Source organism: Triturus cristatus, chromosome 8 (assembly GCF_964204655.1).
Source record: "Triturus cristatus chromosome 8, aTriCri1.1, whole genome shotgun sequence".
NCBI lineage: Eukaryota > Metazoa > Chordata > Amphibia > Caudata > Salamandridae > Triturus > Triturus cristatus.
In genome coordinates this window covers 1141122748-1141142689 of record NC_140591.1, presented here as the reverse complement: position 1 = coordinate 1141142689, position 19942 = coordinate 1141122748, and positions in this window count along the sequence as shown.

Below are 19942 nucleotides of genomic sequence, written 5' to 3'. Positions count from 1 at the left end.
AAATGCGTTGTAATGGTAGTGCGTTGTAAAAGTTGCGTTGTAAAGGTTGTTCCCCGGCAACAGGACTTTAGATTAGGCCTGGGCGTAGTTCGCGAAGTAGCACTTCGCGAAGCTACGCAAAGTGAAGTTTGCACTACGCGAGCTACGCGTAGCACTTCGAGAACTGCGTAGTACCTTGTTCGCACTGTGCCAGATGTCGTTTTCAATGATTGCACAGTGCGGACTAGCAACCGGCACTGTGCAATCATTGAAAATGGCATCTTGCACAGTGCGAGCTGTAGTTTTCTGCTGCTCGAGTAGATTTTTAATCGAGCTTCAGCTTTCTCAACGCGAACTGGTAGTTTCTCATCGCGAGCGGTCGCGAGCATACGCGACCACTCACAATGAGAAACCTGACCTCCTCGCGTTGGGAATCTCGCCGGGAGGTTTATTTTCCATGCTCGCGATCGCCAACTTGAAGTTGCTGATCGCGAACAAGAAAAAAGTCTCGCCGGGATGTCATTTTGCTTGCTCGCGGTCGCCAACTTGACGTTGAGGACCGCAAGCAAGCAAAAAATGACCGCAGCACTACGCAACACTACGCTACGTGTGTTCGCACTGTGCTACGTGCAGTTCGCGTAGTGCGCAGTAGCGCGAACTTCGCAAACTACGCGAGTGTAGCGTAGTGCTTTGCCCAGGCTTACTTTAGATATCCCTGGACGAAACTCTGATGCTGAATCCTGGAACTGCGACGCTCTACTAAAGACTAGAGGACTGAAGAAATCTCCCTTGGGGTCAAGGATTGACTCCCCTGCTTGGCAGGCACCAACGAAGCATTTTGCCAGTCTGCATTTCTGAAGCTCCCGCTGGACTCCGAAGTATTTGCAGCCCAGGAAGAGGATTTCCGGACATCTCAGAGGCAGACCGAGTCCCCCGCAAAGCTGAGACCCGCAGCCCTCGTGAGTAGCGTTGAACCGGAACTCCTGGTCACCGTGCACTTTTGCAAGTGCATTGACTTCTTGACGTCTCTTGAAGTCATACTTGGGGTTACTTATAGCCCCCACCTCGAGCAGAGAATCCCCTGAAGATTGTCAGCCTAGTCACCCAGGGTGACCCGTGGGCCGTCATTTTGTGTTTCCTCTCGAGGCTCTTTCGCGATCCCTGGTCCGTCAACTGGTGGGTCCCTGTGAAGGCAACTTTGATTTTCCTTGGCTTCCCTGGTTTCTCCAGACGTGCCCTGACTCCCTACCAAATGGTGAGTCCCCCAGACATTGCTGGTCTGCACCGAAGCATCTTTCTCCTTTCTGCATGGGTTGCTTTTGCCAAGACTTGTTGTTGTCTAATCCAGGCACCGACGCTGCAGCACGCGACATCCTTCGTAGTACAGCTTGAGTCCAGCCCCTGCTTGTCCTTGACACCTCCTGGTCCTCGTGGCTGTAGAGTCAAGCTTCACCTTCTTCACCTGAAATTACCCGACATCGGTGGGCATCCGCCTATCGTCCTCCTTGTCACTGGCAAGTGACCCAGACTCTGTCCCCTCTGCTTTCAGGTTCTTCTCGACTTTGATACAGGCTTGGATCTCTTCGGACACTTCGCATCTTCCCAGCAGCAGCACTTCTTTGCCAGCTCCCATTGAAATTGCGACGTTGTTCCCATGAGCTTGATGTCAGTGTCCCGTCAACTGCATCTGCTGTTGGTGCACCCAGGAACAGTTCCGTAAAGAGCAGAAGACCTGTCCCTCCCTCGAGGGACTCCGCCAGCCAGCCCTCGCCCAGAGCGCAGGGGACACCACCGGAGCCCATTGGATCTATTGGGACAACGACCTGTTGTACAGTGAACAGAGAATCGCAGAGTTAGGGGCCAGTCGAGTGCTGGTGGTGCCCCTCCGTTTCAGAGACTTCTTGTTAAATTTGGCCCACGATGTCCCTCTGGCTGGACACCTGGGCCAGGACAAAACCTACAGTCGCCTGGTGACATACTTTTTCTGGCCAAAGATGAGGAACGACGTCCTCAACCACTGCCGGTCCTGCCCCACGTGCCAGGCCAGCGGGAAGAGCGGCCGCAAACTTAAAGCACCTCTGCAACCCTTCCCAGTTGTCACCACCCCGTTCGAGAGGGTGGGAATAGACATTGTGGGGCCCCTGGACCCCCGTACAGCACAAGGACATCGGTTCATCCTGGTACTGGTGGACCATGCCACCCGCTACCCCGAGGCTGTTCCCCTGCGAACTGTAACAGCCCCGGTGGTCGGCCATGCCTTAATGGGGATCTTCTCCCGGGTGGGCTTCCCCCGAGAAGTCGTCAGCGACAGAGGCACAAACTTTATTTCAAAATATATGAAGTCCCTCCGGCAACAGTGCGGGGTCACCTACCGATTCACGACCCCCTATCACCCTCAAGGAAACGGACTAGTCGAGCGGTTCAACCGCACGCTCAAGGGAATGATTGGGGGGTTGGAAGAGCCCCTCCGTCGCCAGTGGGATGTGCTACTTCCGTGCCTCCTCTTCGCATATCGAGAAGTCCCCCAGAAGTCCCTTGGCTTCAGCCCTTTCAAACTCTTGTACGGACACCCTGTGCGAGGGCCCCTCAGCCTAGTCAAAGAAGGTTGGGAGATGGCCCCCCTAAAGACCCCTCCAGACGTCTTCAAGTACCTCCTGACCCTACGCAATCAGACCAGGCGATTCAGAGAAATGGCGGAAGCGAATCTTGAGGCCAGTCAGGAGGACATGAAAAAATGGTACGATCAAAATGCCTCCTCCATCGAATTCGAACCTGGCCAACAAGTGTGGGTGATGTCCCCCACCGAACCATGTGCCTTGCAGGACAAGTGGACGGGGCCCTTCAAGGTGGTCGAGCGCAAGAGCCCCGTCACCTATCTCATCGATATGGAGTCTCCACGGAACCCCCTCCGGGTCCTCCACGCCAACAGACTCAAGCCCCACTTTGTGCGCTCGGAGCTCAGCCTCCTGATGGCTACAGACAGTGGAGCGGAAGAAGACTCCGAACCTCTCCCTGATCTCCTAAAGACTCGTGAGAAAGATGGTTCCGTGGACGGGGTCCGACTCTCAGATGCCCTCACCCCGGAACAGCGCCAAGGCTGCCGGGACCTCCTGCTGCAGTTTGCGACCCTGTTTTCCCTCACCCCAGGGGTCACCCCCTGGTGCTTGCACGACGTGGACACTGGGGACAGTCCCCCTATCAGACATCGGGCGTACCGCGTACCAGATGGGGTACGGGCCTGCATCCAAGAGGAGGTGTCAAAGATGCTCACGCTCGGGGTCATCGAGCCCTCGGACAGCCCCTGGGCCAGCCCGGTCGTGCTGGTCCCCAAAGCTGCGGCCCCCGGCACTAGGCCTGGGCGGCAAATTCCGTTCCGCTCGCGGAATTTGCGTAATTTCGCGTTCCGCGGAGAACTCGAAATTGCTCAAAAGTCTGCTTTCCGCGATTTCGCGAAATTTTTGCTTGTTCGCGTTCTCAAAATGCATGTTCGCGAGATATTTCTCCTCGAGCACGCAAACAGCAATTGCGAACAGGAAAAAAGCATCGCGAACAAGCAATTCCACGTGTTCGCGGAATTTCTGCGTGTTCGCGGAGATTTTTTACCGTTTCGCGGAGATTTGCGTAACGCTATTACGCAAATTCCGCCCACCCCTACCCGGCACCACTCCTGAGCTCCGATTCTGCGTCGACTATCGGGGCTTGAATGCTGTCACCAGAACCGACGCTCATCCCATCCCCCGAGCGGATGAACTGATCGACCGCATGGGGGCTGCCCGCTACCTCAGCATCTTCGACCTGACAGCGGGCTACTGGCAGATCGGTCTCACACCCCGGGCTCAAGAACAATCCGCCTTTTCCACCCCCGATGGCCACTACCACTTCAAGGTCATGCCATTCGGCATGAAGAATGCCCCAGCTACTTTTCAGCGACTGGTGAACCAGGTCTTGGCGGGACTAGAGGAGTTCAGCGCCGCCTACCTGGACGATATCGCTGTGTACAGCCGCCACTGGTCCGACCACCTCCACCACCTCCGAGAGGTCCTGCAGGCCCTCCAACGGGCCGGCCTCACGATCAAGGCCAGGAAGTGCCAAATTGGTCAGGGGTCCGTGACTTATCTCGGACACCAGGTGGGGAGCGGTCTGGTGGCCCCTCTACAACTCAAGATCGCTGCCATCCAGTCCTGGCAGCCTCCAGTCACGCAGACCGAGGTCCAAGCCTTCTTGGGGCTCACCGGCTACTACCGGCGGTTCGTGAGGGACTATGGCAGCATTGTGGGGCCCCTCACGGAACTCACATCCATCAACCACCCGAAGAAGGTCAACTGGACCCCAGACTGTCAAGCGGCCTTCGAGAAGCTGAAGGCCGCCATGTGCACTGCCCCTGTGCTCCAGGCCCCCGACTACAGTTGGGAATTCATCGTACAAACAGATGCCTCCGACCATGGCATCGGGGCGGTCCTCTCCCAGTTGAACTCCGAGGGACTTGACCAACCAGTGGTCTTCATCAGCAGACGCCTCCTGGCCCGAGAACAGCGGTGGAGCACCATCGAGAGGGAGGCCTTCGCAGTGGTGTGGGCCCTCAAAAAGCTCCGGCCCTATCTCTTCGGTACCCACTTCCGGGTGCAAACAGATCATCGGCCCCTGCAGTGGCTAATGCAGATGCGGGGGGAAAACCCCAAACTATTGCGTTGGTCCATCTCCCTGCAGGGGATGGACTTCACTGTGGAACATCGACCTGGCCAAGACCACGCCAACGCGGATGGCCTGTCACGCTTTTTCCGCCTCGACGAGGAGAGTCCCCAAGAGGATGGGTGACTCTCCCCGCCTTCAGCTGGGGGGGACGCATGTTGGACAGGCCACATGAAGGGCTTGCTCCCTCCCCGCATGACAGGGTCCGAGCCCCGGCCCTCCAGGTGTTACCCACAGAAGCAACACGCACCCCGTCTCATACGGGACTCCTGCCCCCGGACATCTCTATATCATGGGGCCGAACCACTACCGGCTCCCTCGGCCGGCCCGGCCGCCATCTTGGACACTGCACCACGAGGCCGCGTGGCCTCAACTCGACCCTAACCCTGGGCCTGGCCAGGCCCCGACATCCCGGCACCACCATCCACCCAGGAGGTGAACGGACCACTTGGCAGGTCAATGGGAGAAAGAAGTGTCGGATGGCTCTCCCCCGCCAGGTGCCGATCGCCCCAGCTCCCCCGGGCGCTGGCTCCAACCCCCCGCTGGGTGTCTGGACTCCCCCATCCCGGACCTCCCGACCTCCAAGTGCGAGGGTCCGGACATCAAAGGGGGCCAGACCTATAACTGGGGCAGCCCCAGAGCAGGAAGGCAGTTGTATCCTGGAGTCGAGAGACACCGTGAAGAACTCGTCCTTGGCGGACTACTGGCGCTGCCGTAGCCCTGCCTTGTGAACTATCGTCCTGCCTGCTGGCGCTGCCGCAACCTTCTGCATCCTTCATCCTCGTCGGGACCTGCTGGCGCTGCCGCGGACCGTTGTAACTACCACCTTCACCGGGCCCTGCTGGCACCGCCGCGGACCGTCGCTACCACGATCATCTCGGGACCTGCTGGCGCTGCCGCGGACCGTTGTAACTACCACCTTCACCGGGACCTGCTGGCGCTGCCGCGGCCCATCCCTCTAGAACGCCGAGCTCGAGGATTGTGAGCTATCCAACATATCACCGCATCTACCCGATTGGTAACAAGACTGTCCCGCTACCCCCTTTCCCAACCAAGAGACTAGAAGCGAGGGGACCCCTGAGTCCAGACCTCCTTGTACCATACTATCGTACCTAAAGATTGCTTATAAAGAACGTTGAACCTTATTTTTGTGTGGTGTACATCTGTGGGGGGGAAGTTACTCGTCTGTACGAATGCTGGAGACGGCTCTCCCCGGAGACCTCTCCCCTTTTCCTCGGCCGACCCTCCCGGTCCGTCTAACAGTGAGTCACTGTGTATGAGTGTGCAAGCTTGTAGCATTGAGTGGCATGTGTTGCAATGTGTGTTTAGCTGACTGAATGCAAATTGACTTTGATGTGTGTTCTGATGTGTCACTCGAGTGATGATGTCATGCCGCACAGTTTTGCGGAGAGACTTTCTTTGAAATTTACATGTGTCCAACATTGTTCATGTTTTGTAAATGTCCATGTGTGTGTCGAGAAATGTTTTAGGTGACTTCTTGTGTGTCTGTCATTCCCAGGTTTTTGCGCCTGTTGTCTGCCCATGTCATCGTTGTCCTCCTGCTATTCCTCATGAGGATTGCAACGTGTGCTGAATCAGCATTCCATGCACGGACATGTGGAAATGTCAGTTTGGGTTAGGATTGCAGCAAGGCTTTTTGGTGTTGGTACGGGTTGGGAATGTGTGGGCCTGCTTCTGTGCAAGTTGTGGTACCATGCATATATGTCTACTCACCATGGAGCATATAACATGTAGCATCACTCCCATGACATGATAGTCACCCTTCTTGACAGTCATCTGTAGTGGAGTGTGGCGTCTGATGAAGGCATCAATGTGTGTAAACCTTGCCTCTGAAACATTGCGGATGCTACAGGTGGACGTAGTGTGGGACATCACAACAACAGGCCCTATGGGGAATTGCAGCCTCTCCGTGCGCAGCAGGATGTGTTTGGCTCATCCCCTTAACTTGTGTGCCAGTTCATTGGGATTTACATCATCCGTGTTGTGAAGGGGGGGTCCAGCGTATGTCCCACATGTTCGGTCAACTGACCTGTGAGTCTGTTAATATGGATGCATTTCCCTTTGTGTGTGTATGTGGAATAAAGGTGTTCAGCACAATCCAAAGTGCCTCATCTCTGTCACTGCAGATCTCTTGCCACTTTGCATGCGTCATCTATGGCATAATTGTCAAAGATTGAGCATATGTGTGTATGTGTACTTCGGCAACATGCATGCAGTTGTTCATGGCTAATAATATCTATTGTGCATGAAGTACCTGGTTGTGTATGTATTTGTGCAGCTTGCTCCTCAAAACAGGACGTGAACGCCTGCTAATGGTGTGTCTCCTGTGCGCAGCTCCGCATTTTGTTGCCTGATCCTGTGTCCGTCCTTTTGGGTGATTGTTCATACATTTTCCCGGAGTGACCCATGAGTAACCTGACACTCCTTCCTTTACATACAACTTTTGCACTGTGCCTTTCTGACCTCCTTGTCTTTGAGTGCTACTTTTGCTGAATTTCTCACCCCTTCCGCCTGCTGCTGCCTCACCTGTGGCACCGCCCCGCCAAGTGCCCTGATTCTGCAACCCGCACGCCTCCAAAATGCTCAGCCCTTCCCCCTCCACCCATTTTAAATGCAGCCAGCAGCTTTTCTGTGCCACTGTTGCACCAACGCCGTGCCAAAGGCAGGACCATCTGCGCATGCAACGTGCACAGTGCACGACCCTCTGGTCTTTGCATGACCCACGTCACACAACAGGCTCATGCTGCAACCACCCTCCAAGCAATGTCCTCCAGACAATCATCCGCCTGCTGTCAGGCAACCTCTAAGTGCACACACGACACCTTTGCATGCTGAGTGTGCAACTCCAACTGCCTACACAGCGCTGCCCAGCATACCAGACCCTGTCAGAACAACCAGGTCATGTGCCTCCTACTCCACACCCGCTCCGTCCACCAGCACGCCATTGGACTCTGTTACCTCCTCAACACAACAGCCCCACACATCACCTTCGTTACAGTAACCTGGACAAAAGCATCCTCAGCACACGACTTCTTCATTGCCATCTCAGACAGATCCAAGATCACCCGCAGGGACTGCAACAGCAATCCCGGAGGATGAATTGCAATTTATTCACAAGTACACCCTCATAGTCACAAATCCGGTTTTGCAGCAACTCCCTGGCAACCCTCAGAGTAACACTCATCTACAGATCTCCAGGCCTACATCCACAATTCCGCTAAGCCATCAACACGTACATCTGCACGCATGCCCTCACCTCCACAGGCTACATGTGGCTGGGGGCCAGTAACTTCTTGCTGGAGGAGAACCACACCACCATCCATCATTGGTCCATCAACATTTGAATCCACTTCTCCGACACCCCGCTACCGATGCCCCAAAGATGATTGATGTAAGTCACCACATAAAAGCTGTGTGGGACACTCGAAACAACACCACTGCCACACCCTGCAACCTCACGCACTGGATCAGCAACTGATCCAACAATCTTGCCACATTGACGGACTTTCCTGTGAAGCACAACAACAGTTAAGGCACCTGGGACAAGGAAGACCTACTGGACTCCTACAGACCTAGCCGGACTCTTGTGCAAACCTTGCAACACAAAGAGCCATCATTTACCTTACAGCCCTGGAAAACACCACACACAGACATCACCATATCATCAGCAAGGACAAGTGGAGATCCTTCAGATAGTGCCGAGACACCTAAAAACACGACATCAAGGAGCTCATCAGCATTGTGAGTGACCTGACAGCATATCTCCATCCAAGACACCCCACCCTTGCAAGGCAGATGACATCCCTTGCAACTTTGTACCACTGCAAGCTCCTGGCCATACACGACAGCCTTGGCACACAGAGGCAGACAGCACTATTATCCGCAGGACAAACCCCCCTCAGGTTCTGAACTCCCGTCAGCAGCAACTACACAACCTGGATCATGTGCACCATCCTCTCTGGCACTCCATCAGGCCCCTTCCCACACAACATCTCAACCACATCATTCCCCATCCTTGAAGCCCACGTCCAGCGCGTCATGAATTTCTCCTTTGAGTTTGCCACATTCCATGGGTGCTGGAGGCATGCAGAGACCCAGGCCCTTCTTAAACAATGGAGGGCAGTACCGCAGGATCTCCTGGAACATCACTCTGCTTCCCTACTCAGCAAATGTCATCACGAAGACACTCAACAAGCAAATGCAAAATTTCCTCTACGCAACCAGCTCCAGGCACCCGGCACCTGACCATCTTCCACAGTAATCACACCACTGCAACCGTCATCATTGCCACCACCAACGACAACTTTACCCTGCTCAACAATGGTGAGGCCACCCCCCTTGACCTCTCAACGGCATTCTACACCATGTGCTAACACACTGTCAGCTCACACATCTCCAACACTGGTATCCAGAGGAGGGCCCAGGATTAAATCAGAAAGTAGCTCACCAGCAAGGCCCAGAGAGTCGGCCTCCACCCTGCAGCATGTAGTACACTGGGGTCATCTGGCACATGCCCCAGGGCTCTTCTCTCAGCGTGACGATCTTCAATATCTCCATGACACCCCTCCCCACCATCACATGCGCATACAACCTCATCATCATCTCGTATGCCATTGACAGCCAGCTGCTCCTCAAACTCACCAAAGACCCAGCCATTGCCACATCCAACCTTCAATAAGGCATGAGATCCGTTGAGGAATGGCTGAACATCAGCCACCTGAGGCTGGACTTGGACAGGACTGAGGTCATCATCTGAGGATTGTCCCCTTATGGCTGGGTCAACTCCTTGTGTCCCAATGGTCTGGGCACCACACCAGCACTCAGTGGCCACGCACGCAAGCTGGTGTTCATCATGGACCCATCGCTCACAATTACCATGCAACTCACCACCATCTGTACCTCATGCTGCAACACCCTCCACATGCTGCAAATGGTCCACAGATAGATCCACTCCAAGGCAAGACAGATCGTCCCCCAGGTCCACGACACCAGCCGGCTCAACTACAGCTCCGGCCTCTACGGAGAACAACAGCAAAATTACAGGAGAACTTGTCCCCATCCAGGGTGCATCCGCACACCTCATCTTCAACATCCCCCGCCCCAGCCACATCACAGTCCACCTGAGATAGGTACAATGGCTCACTGTGTGCTGCAGGATCACCTTCAGACTCCTCAACCACACTCACGAGGCAGTCCACAACCCCAGACCCAAAACCGACCTTGGACGTCTGTCATCCAACACCCCGTTGGCCCAACTCCATGCAGCCCACCTTGCCCTGGCCACCATTCATCACATCCAAATGAAAACTGCATGCAGGAGATAGTTCTCCCACCTCCCCAAACAGACCTGGGACTCCCTCCCCAGGCACATCAACATGACCCATGAACTCTACATCTTCATGATACTCTTCCAAATTGGTCTGTCTGAGCAGTATTGCAAGCCCCCCCTCAACAGCTTGGGGCCATCACGGGTGAGTATTGGGCTCCATGTCTGTATTTGGTGATACATTGTGACCCATGTGTGTCCTCGACCGGACTCAGATCCAAGTGTATGGATGGCTGGAGTTAGTTCCATACTCAGGCATACTTTGACATATCCCCACACGTATGTTGTCGACTCATGCTAAATGACTGCAACATAAAATTTCAAGTGTTGATTTTTAATTTTTACCTCTGGGGCGTGATTTGTGCACAGAAAAAGGGTGCAATGCACAGACCATAAGCAATCCGACGGAGAGAATGGCTTATGTCCCTTTGCACGGTCCCTTCAGCTGGCTGGTCAGGTTCTCGCCTCCGCCGTCCTCCACTCCCACCACCCCTGCCCACACGAGCCAGGGCTGCCGTTGTGGGCACATCGGGTCTACGGAACCCCTGAGGGATGGCAGTGGCCATATTGTCTGCCTCCTCATGGGTGCCCTTTGCACCTTGTCCCTCCTGGTCAGACTGGCTCAGTTGTTCAGTGCAGGCAGGGCTCCTCGGTGTCTCCTGGGATGTGGCAGGAATGGGGATGGTGTTTGGCACAAATGTTCCAGAAACAGGTGCTGCAGGGGCTTGGACACCAGGGTCCAGGTCGGTCGGTGTCATAAGCGGAGTGTTGAGAGGCGTCGCTGCCGGTGGGATCAGGTTCCTCCCGAGCCTGTGACTGTGATTCTTCACCCCCATTGTTGGGGGGATATTCATCACGTTGCCCTGTGTGTGAGAGACAGACAATGTTAATGCTGTTTCATGCAACATCCATGTTTTATACACATTCAAGTTGGCACTGTTCCTCCAGGTAGTTGTATGTGCCTAGCATTCTCCTCAATATTCACTTGTGGATGGGTATGTTGCGGGGGACAGATTGATATGTTCTCCTGAGTGTTTGACATGTCGATTTGTGGCTTGGATGCTTCTTTGGCTATGTATTGGTCTAGTCGTGTTGCATGTCCATTGTGACAGTGGGTAAATCCATTGCCTGTCCTGAGGTGTCTGCTTGTGCAAGGGGTGTGTGTGACAGGGCCTGCTGGTGGGTGTAGTGTGATTTGGCACTGGGGCTCCCAGGTGATGTAGCTGTCCCCCTATGGAGCATGCTGCCTTGACAGATTGGTGCCGATTCCGATCCGGGAAAAACCGGGTACGAACCGTCGGTCAGAGGGTTTTCTCCGACTCGTACCCGGTAAAAAACATGGAAGTACGATTCGCACGGAAACACCATTTCCGTACGAATCGTAAAAAACACCGACCAACGAAAATATACATACAAATGTGATCCGGGAAAGCACCGACGTGACATCGGGACGCAGTCAGGCTCCGTTTCACGAACAAGGAAGTACGATTCGAACCGACACCAGTCCGGACGGCAATATTTTTACGGCACCCAAAAAGTGCCAGAAAAGCGAAGTACGGCGCGATGCGAGCGGAATTGGGGGCCCGGTACGCTCCGAACCCCCCCCCAGACCCCGCGGATGTACGTGCTGTACCCCCACCCATGTATATACGTGCCATACCCCCACCCGTGTATGTACGAGTCGAACCCCCACCTGTGTATGTACACCCGTGTATGTACGAGTCGTACCCCCACCCGTGTATGTACACCCGTGTATGTACGAGTCGTACCCCCACCCGTGTATGTACACCCGTGTATGTACGAGTCGTACCCCCACCCGTGTATGTACACCCATGTATGTACGAGTCGAACCCCCACCCGTGTATGTACACCCGTGTATGTACGAGTCGTTGTGAGTTTGCCCCTCTGTTTGCCTATTTGGATGTGTCCAGGTCAGTCCTTTCCATTGTTTGTGCAGTGTAGACGTGTCTTGTGGTGTTGTGCGAGTCGAATAGACCCTCCTTGTGCTGTTTTACAGTATCTGTGGTTCAGTGCGGTACAGGGGTATGAGTCATACAGGCACACACCCCCATGCGTTGTGTATGTACAGTGCGTACACCGCCATTGCTTATGTACGGTGCGTACACCGCCATTGCTTATGTTTGGTGCGGACACGCCATTGCTTATGTATGGTGCGTACACCGCCATTGCTTATGTACGGTGCATACGCCGCCATTGCTATGTATGGTGCGTACACCGCCATTGCTTATGTACGGTGCGTACACCGACATTGCTAGGTACGGTGCGTACACCGACATTGCATATGTGCAAGTCATTCCCTGTGTACGGGACGGACGTTTTCCGTACAATTCGTAAATCGGTAAGCCGTCCGGATCGTACTTGTACAATCGGACTGTATTTTTAGGATTCGTACGGAAAAGTGTCCGGGTCCGTCTCGTACAACTTTTCCCAATCTGATTCGTACGGATAGGGCTGATCCGTATGTTTTTTTCACATACGAATCGTACTTCATGGGTCGGACAGAACTTGTACGATTCGTATGGAAAAATTTACAGATACGAGTCGTACGGGGAAAAAAATTACAGGATCAGAATCGGCCCTCAAGTGTCAGTTTGGATTCCCATGTCCAGTAATTTCTAAAGGAAGAGCAAATTATTTTTTGTCTGCTGTAAAGCATACAATAACTCGGAAATCTCCAAGGAATACGTGCAACTTAAAAAGAACAGAACAGTCAAAGTATATTAATGACTATAATCCAGGTATTTTGAAAATGTGGAATGCAATCATGGACATTCAATATGTTGCAGATAACTCAATTGCCGTTGCATGCTTTGTTACATCATATATAACAAAATCAGAAAAGACAAAGATGAAAGAAATGTGGGAAGAAATTTCAGAAGAGAAGAGGCCTAGCAAAAAATCGAACAGCTTTAGCTTGAAAATGCTTTCCCACTGAGAAATTGGATCCTATGAATGTTCAGATCACTTGTGCTCTTCCAGTTTGTATTCAAAGTCACAAGGAATTGACTAACCAATTATTTATTTGCTTTCTGTGCTGATACTAAGGGCCTGATTACAATATGGAGCGGTTGGACCACCGACTGGTATCGCGTCAGTCAGGAGACCGCCAAAAAGCAGCCGGAGTTCCGATCACCCAATTACGATGTGACCGCCTGGGTGTTGGTTGGAAAGTGCTAATTTACACTGCGGTTTGTGCTGTGGCCCAGGAAAAGGACTGCAGCACAAGCCATAGTGTAAATGAGCACTTTATGCACATCCATGCACTGTGTGCCATGTACCAAGTAGTGCATGGCACATGGTGCATGGAGGTGCATGGGGGCACTACATGTGTCCCCAGGGCCACTTTACAGTGGCCCACGAGGGGTGGGGCCATGTTTGGGGCTCCCGAAGACAGTTTCTGACTGCCTTTTCATGGCATTCTTCCTACTATGAAAAGGCTGTTGAAAAGGTAAATAATAATCCTGATGGCGGTGCCTGCCTCGGCACGTCTCTTATCGGGACTACGATTCTGACCACCACTCCATCAGGATCTGTGATCCTTTTGGAGGTGGCCGTCCTTCCCCCGACCGCTAACGGTCTCACTGCATGCATCAGAATGCAGAGATCGGACTGAAGGGCTGTCTGTTGGACGGACCCCCAAACGATGGCCTGTCAATGCCAGACTGCCCAACATCATGATTGGGCCCTGAATTTTAGATAAACCTTCATGGTTTGGACTTTGAATCTTTTCTAGGCCTGGGCAAAATTTCCGTTCCATTCGCGGAATTTGCGATAATTTGGCATTTCCGCGTTCCGCGAAGAGCGCGGAAATGTCAAAATTTCCGCATTCCGCAGCTTTGCGATAATTTGGTTCTTGCTCGCACTGTAAAATAATACATTCTCGCGCGCGCGCGATCGCCTTACCTGAATCCCCGCGTTCGCCGACAAGTTTTCCCGATCCGGTCGCGTTCTCCATGAGATGTTGTATTGTTGTAGCCATTTGCGCTGTCTCGCGACAGTTCGCGTCCGCAGTGACGTCATGCGTCGCGCGATCACGTCTTTCTTCTCGCGATCATGCACCGCGAGACAACTGAAAACAAGATGGCCGCGCCCGCGAGCAACCGCAGGGGTAAGTTAGCGACCCGCAACCATGCAGAAAATATCGCGAACGGGCGGGAAAAAAACTTCCGCATCTTCGCGATATTTCCGCTTGTTTGCGGAGATTTTTAACATTTTCGCGATAATTTACGGAAGTGGCTTCCGCAAATTCCGCCCACCCCTAGGGCCTCATGTAGGTAGCCAAATACCGGTCGGTAACGGCCGATTTTCGGTAATTATACCGTTACCGACCGGTATTTTGGCTATTGGTATGTAGGGGGACAATTTTTGGTTTCGGAATTTACCGAATCGGTAAAATTACCGATTCGGTAATAATACCGAATCGGTAATGTTACCGAATCGGTAACTTTTCTGAATCGGTAATTTTACCGATTCGGTAAATTCCGAAACCAAAATCGAGATGTAGGGGGAGTGTGTGTGTGTGTTTTAGAGTCGGTATTTACCACCAACTTATAGTTGGTGGTAAATAATTAATGTATGTGTTAATGCATTTTTACGCGCGTAGCAGTGTGCAATGTGGCATACATACATGCCCTTAGGGCATGTATGTGTGCCACATGTGCACACATGGCCGAATCAGGGGTGCAACAGGGTGTCAATGTGACACCCTGCCACCCTTGCATGTGTTCCCCCCATTACCGAATCGGTATTTACCGATTCGGTAATGAGGCATACCTTCCCATCAATGGGAAGGTATGCCTCATTACCGAATCGGTAAATACCGATTCGGTAATTACCGAATAGTAACGAATCGGTAAAAAATACCGACTCATTACCTACATACGAGTTACCACTTCTAAAATACCGATTCGGTATCGTTCGGTATTTTAGAAGTGGTAACTGGTATGCTACCTACATGAGGCCCCTAATCTTTTCTTGTGTAGGTTTTCTTCATTTGCCCTTGGACTATGTCATTTGGGACTCACATGAATCCGATCCTTCCAATCAGTCCTTTGGTAATAATGCAAAGCGCCAACAGAATTTGATAGCAGAGGATAGTTACAGGCAAATTGGAGGACATTTGTGAAGTGAGTTTTCATGCGTGATTTATGTGCATTGTGATGGTGTACTCATGTTGTCTTGAGTGTGAGGTTTGAAGTGAGGTAATTGTTGTGTGGCATGTGTATATCGCAATGTTATGCCAATTGTGTTTTGAGTACAGTGTAGCGCATGTGTGGAAGTTGAGATCTGCACTGCATTGTAATGTTTTACGCAAATTTCTGAAGCTCTTTAAAACTGTGCTCTTTTTGAAAAGATATTGTGATTTTACCTGATTTTGTGCAAAGATTTTTTGGATACATGTCTCAGGTTAGTGAATTTATGGAAATCCAAGTTCTTAAGATAAATATTATGGTTTTCTGTTGAAAATGCATGTGGCATCATGTCAGGTTATGAATTAGAGTCCTACTGGTAAAAAAACCCATGAAACCCATAATAATCCAGCCGTGCATAAACTAATGAGGGTGGTGTTCTTACTTTCTTTGCGCATGGGGAATAGACACACTGATCCACATTTAAGGGTTACTGATAGTCGAGAACCTACCTTAATGTGTTTGAAAGTACTCTGAGTATTTTTCTCTTTCCTGTGGTGAGCTTGACTTACCATCCTGTATCCCAGTAGACAGATAAGATATTTGTTTAAGTGTGTATATTGTGTTTCAATTCTTGTTTTGAAATCCATTTTTGATTGGTTAAATTATTTCTTTGTATTGAAGGCTGTGGTCACAATGGGTATGTGTTTGAGTAAGTCAGTGATCTATGCTAACGTATAAAAGAGTCTCCTCGTCGGATTGGTTCCCCACCTCTCATGACGTGCTGATGGAACAAGGGTTACATATATGTATATGACTGAAAGAATGGAACAGGAATACTGTTGAAAAAAGACCTCTACTGTTTCCTATTTCTGGTTCGTTTGAGTGAAAAAGATTGAGAATTTGAGGTGAACCATGGTAGAGATGAAGCTGCAACCTAGACCTGTGCACTTTGAAGCCTTGAATGAGTGGATGAGGAAGCACCGAAAATATTAAAAGGGCAGATTGGCAAGGCTGTCAACCATTGGATGAATGTGAGATTGCATTTGCAAAAGAAAGCATTGAGGCAGGAAGTGTTAGAAACTATAGGTTCCTTCTTGCTGAGTACTGAATAATCAGGCAAAATAAAACTAAAGATGACAAAAATGAGAACAGGAATGAGACTGAAAAGAATGAAAATGACTCTGAGGGAGACGATGAGTTAGTGAACATACTGTTGACTGAAGTGAGACCACTTCCATAAAATGATACACATGTGCAAGCACAGGTGCAGGAAATAGGGTCAGGAGAGGCAATTATCAGGAGAGATAAGGCCAAGCCTAGTTCATCTTCACATGGTGAGATGAGAAGGGTGAAAATTTATATTTTCAATCTCCTAGTAGATTTGACATTAATTTGTTTGAGAAACGGGGGACCCCTACCAGGCAAATAGGCTTGCTATACGTAGGGACATTTACACTTTATGTGAAAAGACCAATAGCAAGCTTATATTTAATTAAAGCATAATCAAGACGAATCAGTAACCATAATAAATAATATATAAAAAGTGAAAGATTCAAATTAATTTTTTTATTTAGAAAAATCTGTTGTTAATTTTTTTTTTAAAGCTTAATTAGCTCATTCATTTAAATATTTTTTATTTAAACCATATTCAACAAGTTCAGACTGTTCATATACAGACCAACATTATTAAATCCAAAGGACATTTCAGCTTTATATTTCCAATTAGAACATCAGGATAATGATATCTGACTAGTCGAAACATGAAAAAGATGACAATTTGATGAAGGCAAGCGGTAGAATGGGAACTACGTGCACTGCTGCCTTCATCAGCAACCGTCTATTGTACAAAGACTGAATGAAATATGAAAAATGAAAAATATATAAATAGCATAGTGGTTACTTATTGGTATTCAGTACATGCACCTCAATTATCTGATATATGTAGTTACTCTAAGAAAACACATACAGTATATCCTTAATAATTATCACGGTAAAACAGTTTCATCTAACAATATTCACAAGATAGAATTCAATATTGAAAAATTATATAATATTATACTTTTTACATTGTAATATCAATGTGTTAACAACATATGGTTCAATTTTCAATGTTTTATAACAGTCTATTATTTTATTGTGATATCAATATATTAGCAGCTTCAAAGACAGCACATAGTTCACATTATATTTCACAACCACAGAAATAAATGTGTATAACCTATTTATAATCTCTGAACCACACAACCCCTCCAATACGAGAGATGTAAGCCCACACAGGTAGGTGAATCCAACGTCCTTTAATTGCAGTTAAAAGCGAGCGGCATAATGCATTTCAACACAAAGTGCCTTCCTCAGATGCCATTGCTCATTCCAAAATTCACTGTTCACTTGAAGACATGGAGCGTCTCACTGAAGTCGGTGGCGACACTCCTTCCACCATTAAAGGGAAGATTTCCCGGACTCGCTGCCTCGAGTTCATTTGCTGCAGGGACACATGTGGAAGTCCTTGCCCCAGTGGGCGGTGCCTGCAGCTCCCTTTGCATTGTGGATCTTGTAGTGTAAGGGGCTGAATTCACTGACCTTCACCCAACCGATATCACCACCAGCGCACCGGGATCCCTTCTCCTAAGTAGGCAGAGGCAACATGATGAAGTCATCACCCAGTTTGCACCGTCCAAGCCATGCGTTGAGAGTTTACGGTGGTTCGGCGTTTTCCCAAGCACCTTGAGACATTACACCATTTTGCCACGATCCGCCGAGCTCTTGAGGGTGGGGGCTCAAGTGCGAGTGGCGACGCACAAAACCTCTGAACCACACAACCCCTCCAATACGAGAGATGTAAGCCCACACAGGTAGGTGAATCCAACGTCCTTTAATTGCAGTTAAAAGCGAGCGGCATAATGCATTTCAACACAAAGTGCCTTCCTCAGATGCCATTGCTCATTCCAAAATTCACTGTTCACTTGAAGACATGGAGCGTCTCACTGAAGTCGGTGGCGACACTCCTTCCACCATTAAAGGGAAGATTTCCCGGACTCGCTGCCTCGAGTTCATTTGCTGCAGGGACACATGTGGAAGTCCTTGCCCCAGTGGGCGGTGCCTGCAGCTCCCTTTGCATTGTGGATCTTGTTGTGTAAGGGGCTGAATTCACTGACCTTCACCCAACCGATATCACCACCAGCGCACCGGGATCCCTTCTCCTAAGTAGGCAGAGGCAACATGATGAAGTCATCACCCAGTTTGCACCGGCCAAGCCATGCGTTGAGAGTTTACGGTGGTTCGGCGTTTTCCCAAGCACCTTGAGACGTTACACCATTTTGCCACGATCCGCCGAGCTCTTGAGGGTGGGGGCTCAAGTGCGAGTGGCGACACACAAAACCTCTGAACCACACAACCCCTCCAATACGAGAGATGTAAGCCCACACAGGTAGGTGAATCCAACGTCCTTTAATTGCAGTTAAAAGCGAGCGGCATAATGCATTTCAACACAAAGTGCCTTCCTCAGATGCCATTGCTCATTCCAAAATTCACTGTTCACTTGAAGACATGGAGCGTCTCACTGAAGTCGGTGGCGACACTCCTTCCACCATTAAAGGGAAGATTTCCCGGACTCGCTGCCTCGAGTTCATTTGCTGCAGGGACACATGTGGAAGTCCTTGCCCCAGTGGGCGGTGCCTGCAGCTCCCTTTGCATTGTGGATCTTGTAGTGTAAGGGGCTGAATTCACTGACCTTCACCCAACCGATATCACCACCAGCGCACCGGGATCCCTTCTCCTAAGTAGGCAGAGGCAACATGATGAAGTCATCACCCAGTTTGCACCGGCCAAGCCATGCGTTGAGAGTTTACGGTGGTTCGGCGTTTTCCCAAGCACCTTGAGACGTTACACCATTTTGCCACGATCCGCCGAGCTCTTGAGGGTGGGGGCTCAAGTGCGAGTGGCGACGCACAAAACCTCTGAACCACACAACCCCTCCAATACGAGAGATGTAAGCCCACACAGGTAGGTGAATCCAACGTCCTTTAATTGCAGTTAAAAGCGAGCGGCATAATGCATTTCAACACAAAGTGCCTTCCTCAGATGCCATTGCTCATTCCAAAATTCACTGTTCACTTGAAGACATGGAACGTCTCACTGAAGTCGGTGGCGACACTCCTTCCACCATTAAAGGGAAGATTTCCCGGACTCGCTGCCTCGAGTTCATTTGCTGCAGGGACACATGTGGAAGTCCTTGCCCCAGTGGGCGGTGCCTGCAGCTCCCTTTGCATTGTGGATCTTGTAGTGTAAGGGGCTAAATTCACTGACCTTCCCCCAACCGATATCACCACCAGCGCACCGGGATCAGTTCTCCTAAGTAGGCAGAGGCAACATGATGAAGTCATCACCCAGTTTGCACCGGCCAAGCCATGCGTTGAGAGTTTATATTTATAATATACACATAAACCACGCCTATATACATTTGCTACATATTATACACGGAAAATTGCATTTCAAAACCCATGAATGTACTACAAAAGACTACAAAAGTTGAAAGAATACAAAAATAATAAAGGTAAAAGAAGGAGGAGAAAAACAGCAAAAGAGAAAAGAAGAGATAAAAGAAAAATTAGAGAAACATTTATCTTATAGGCTCTTGTGGAGTTACACAGAGCTCCTTGTTATTTTTTGTATATTATTTTCCTGTTGCAAACAAATATTATATCATATTCAAAGATTACTTGAATAACATGGGAGCCCGTTCATAGATAGACCCTGACTAAATGGACAATTATGG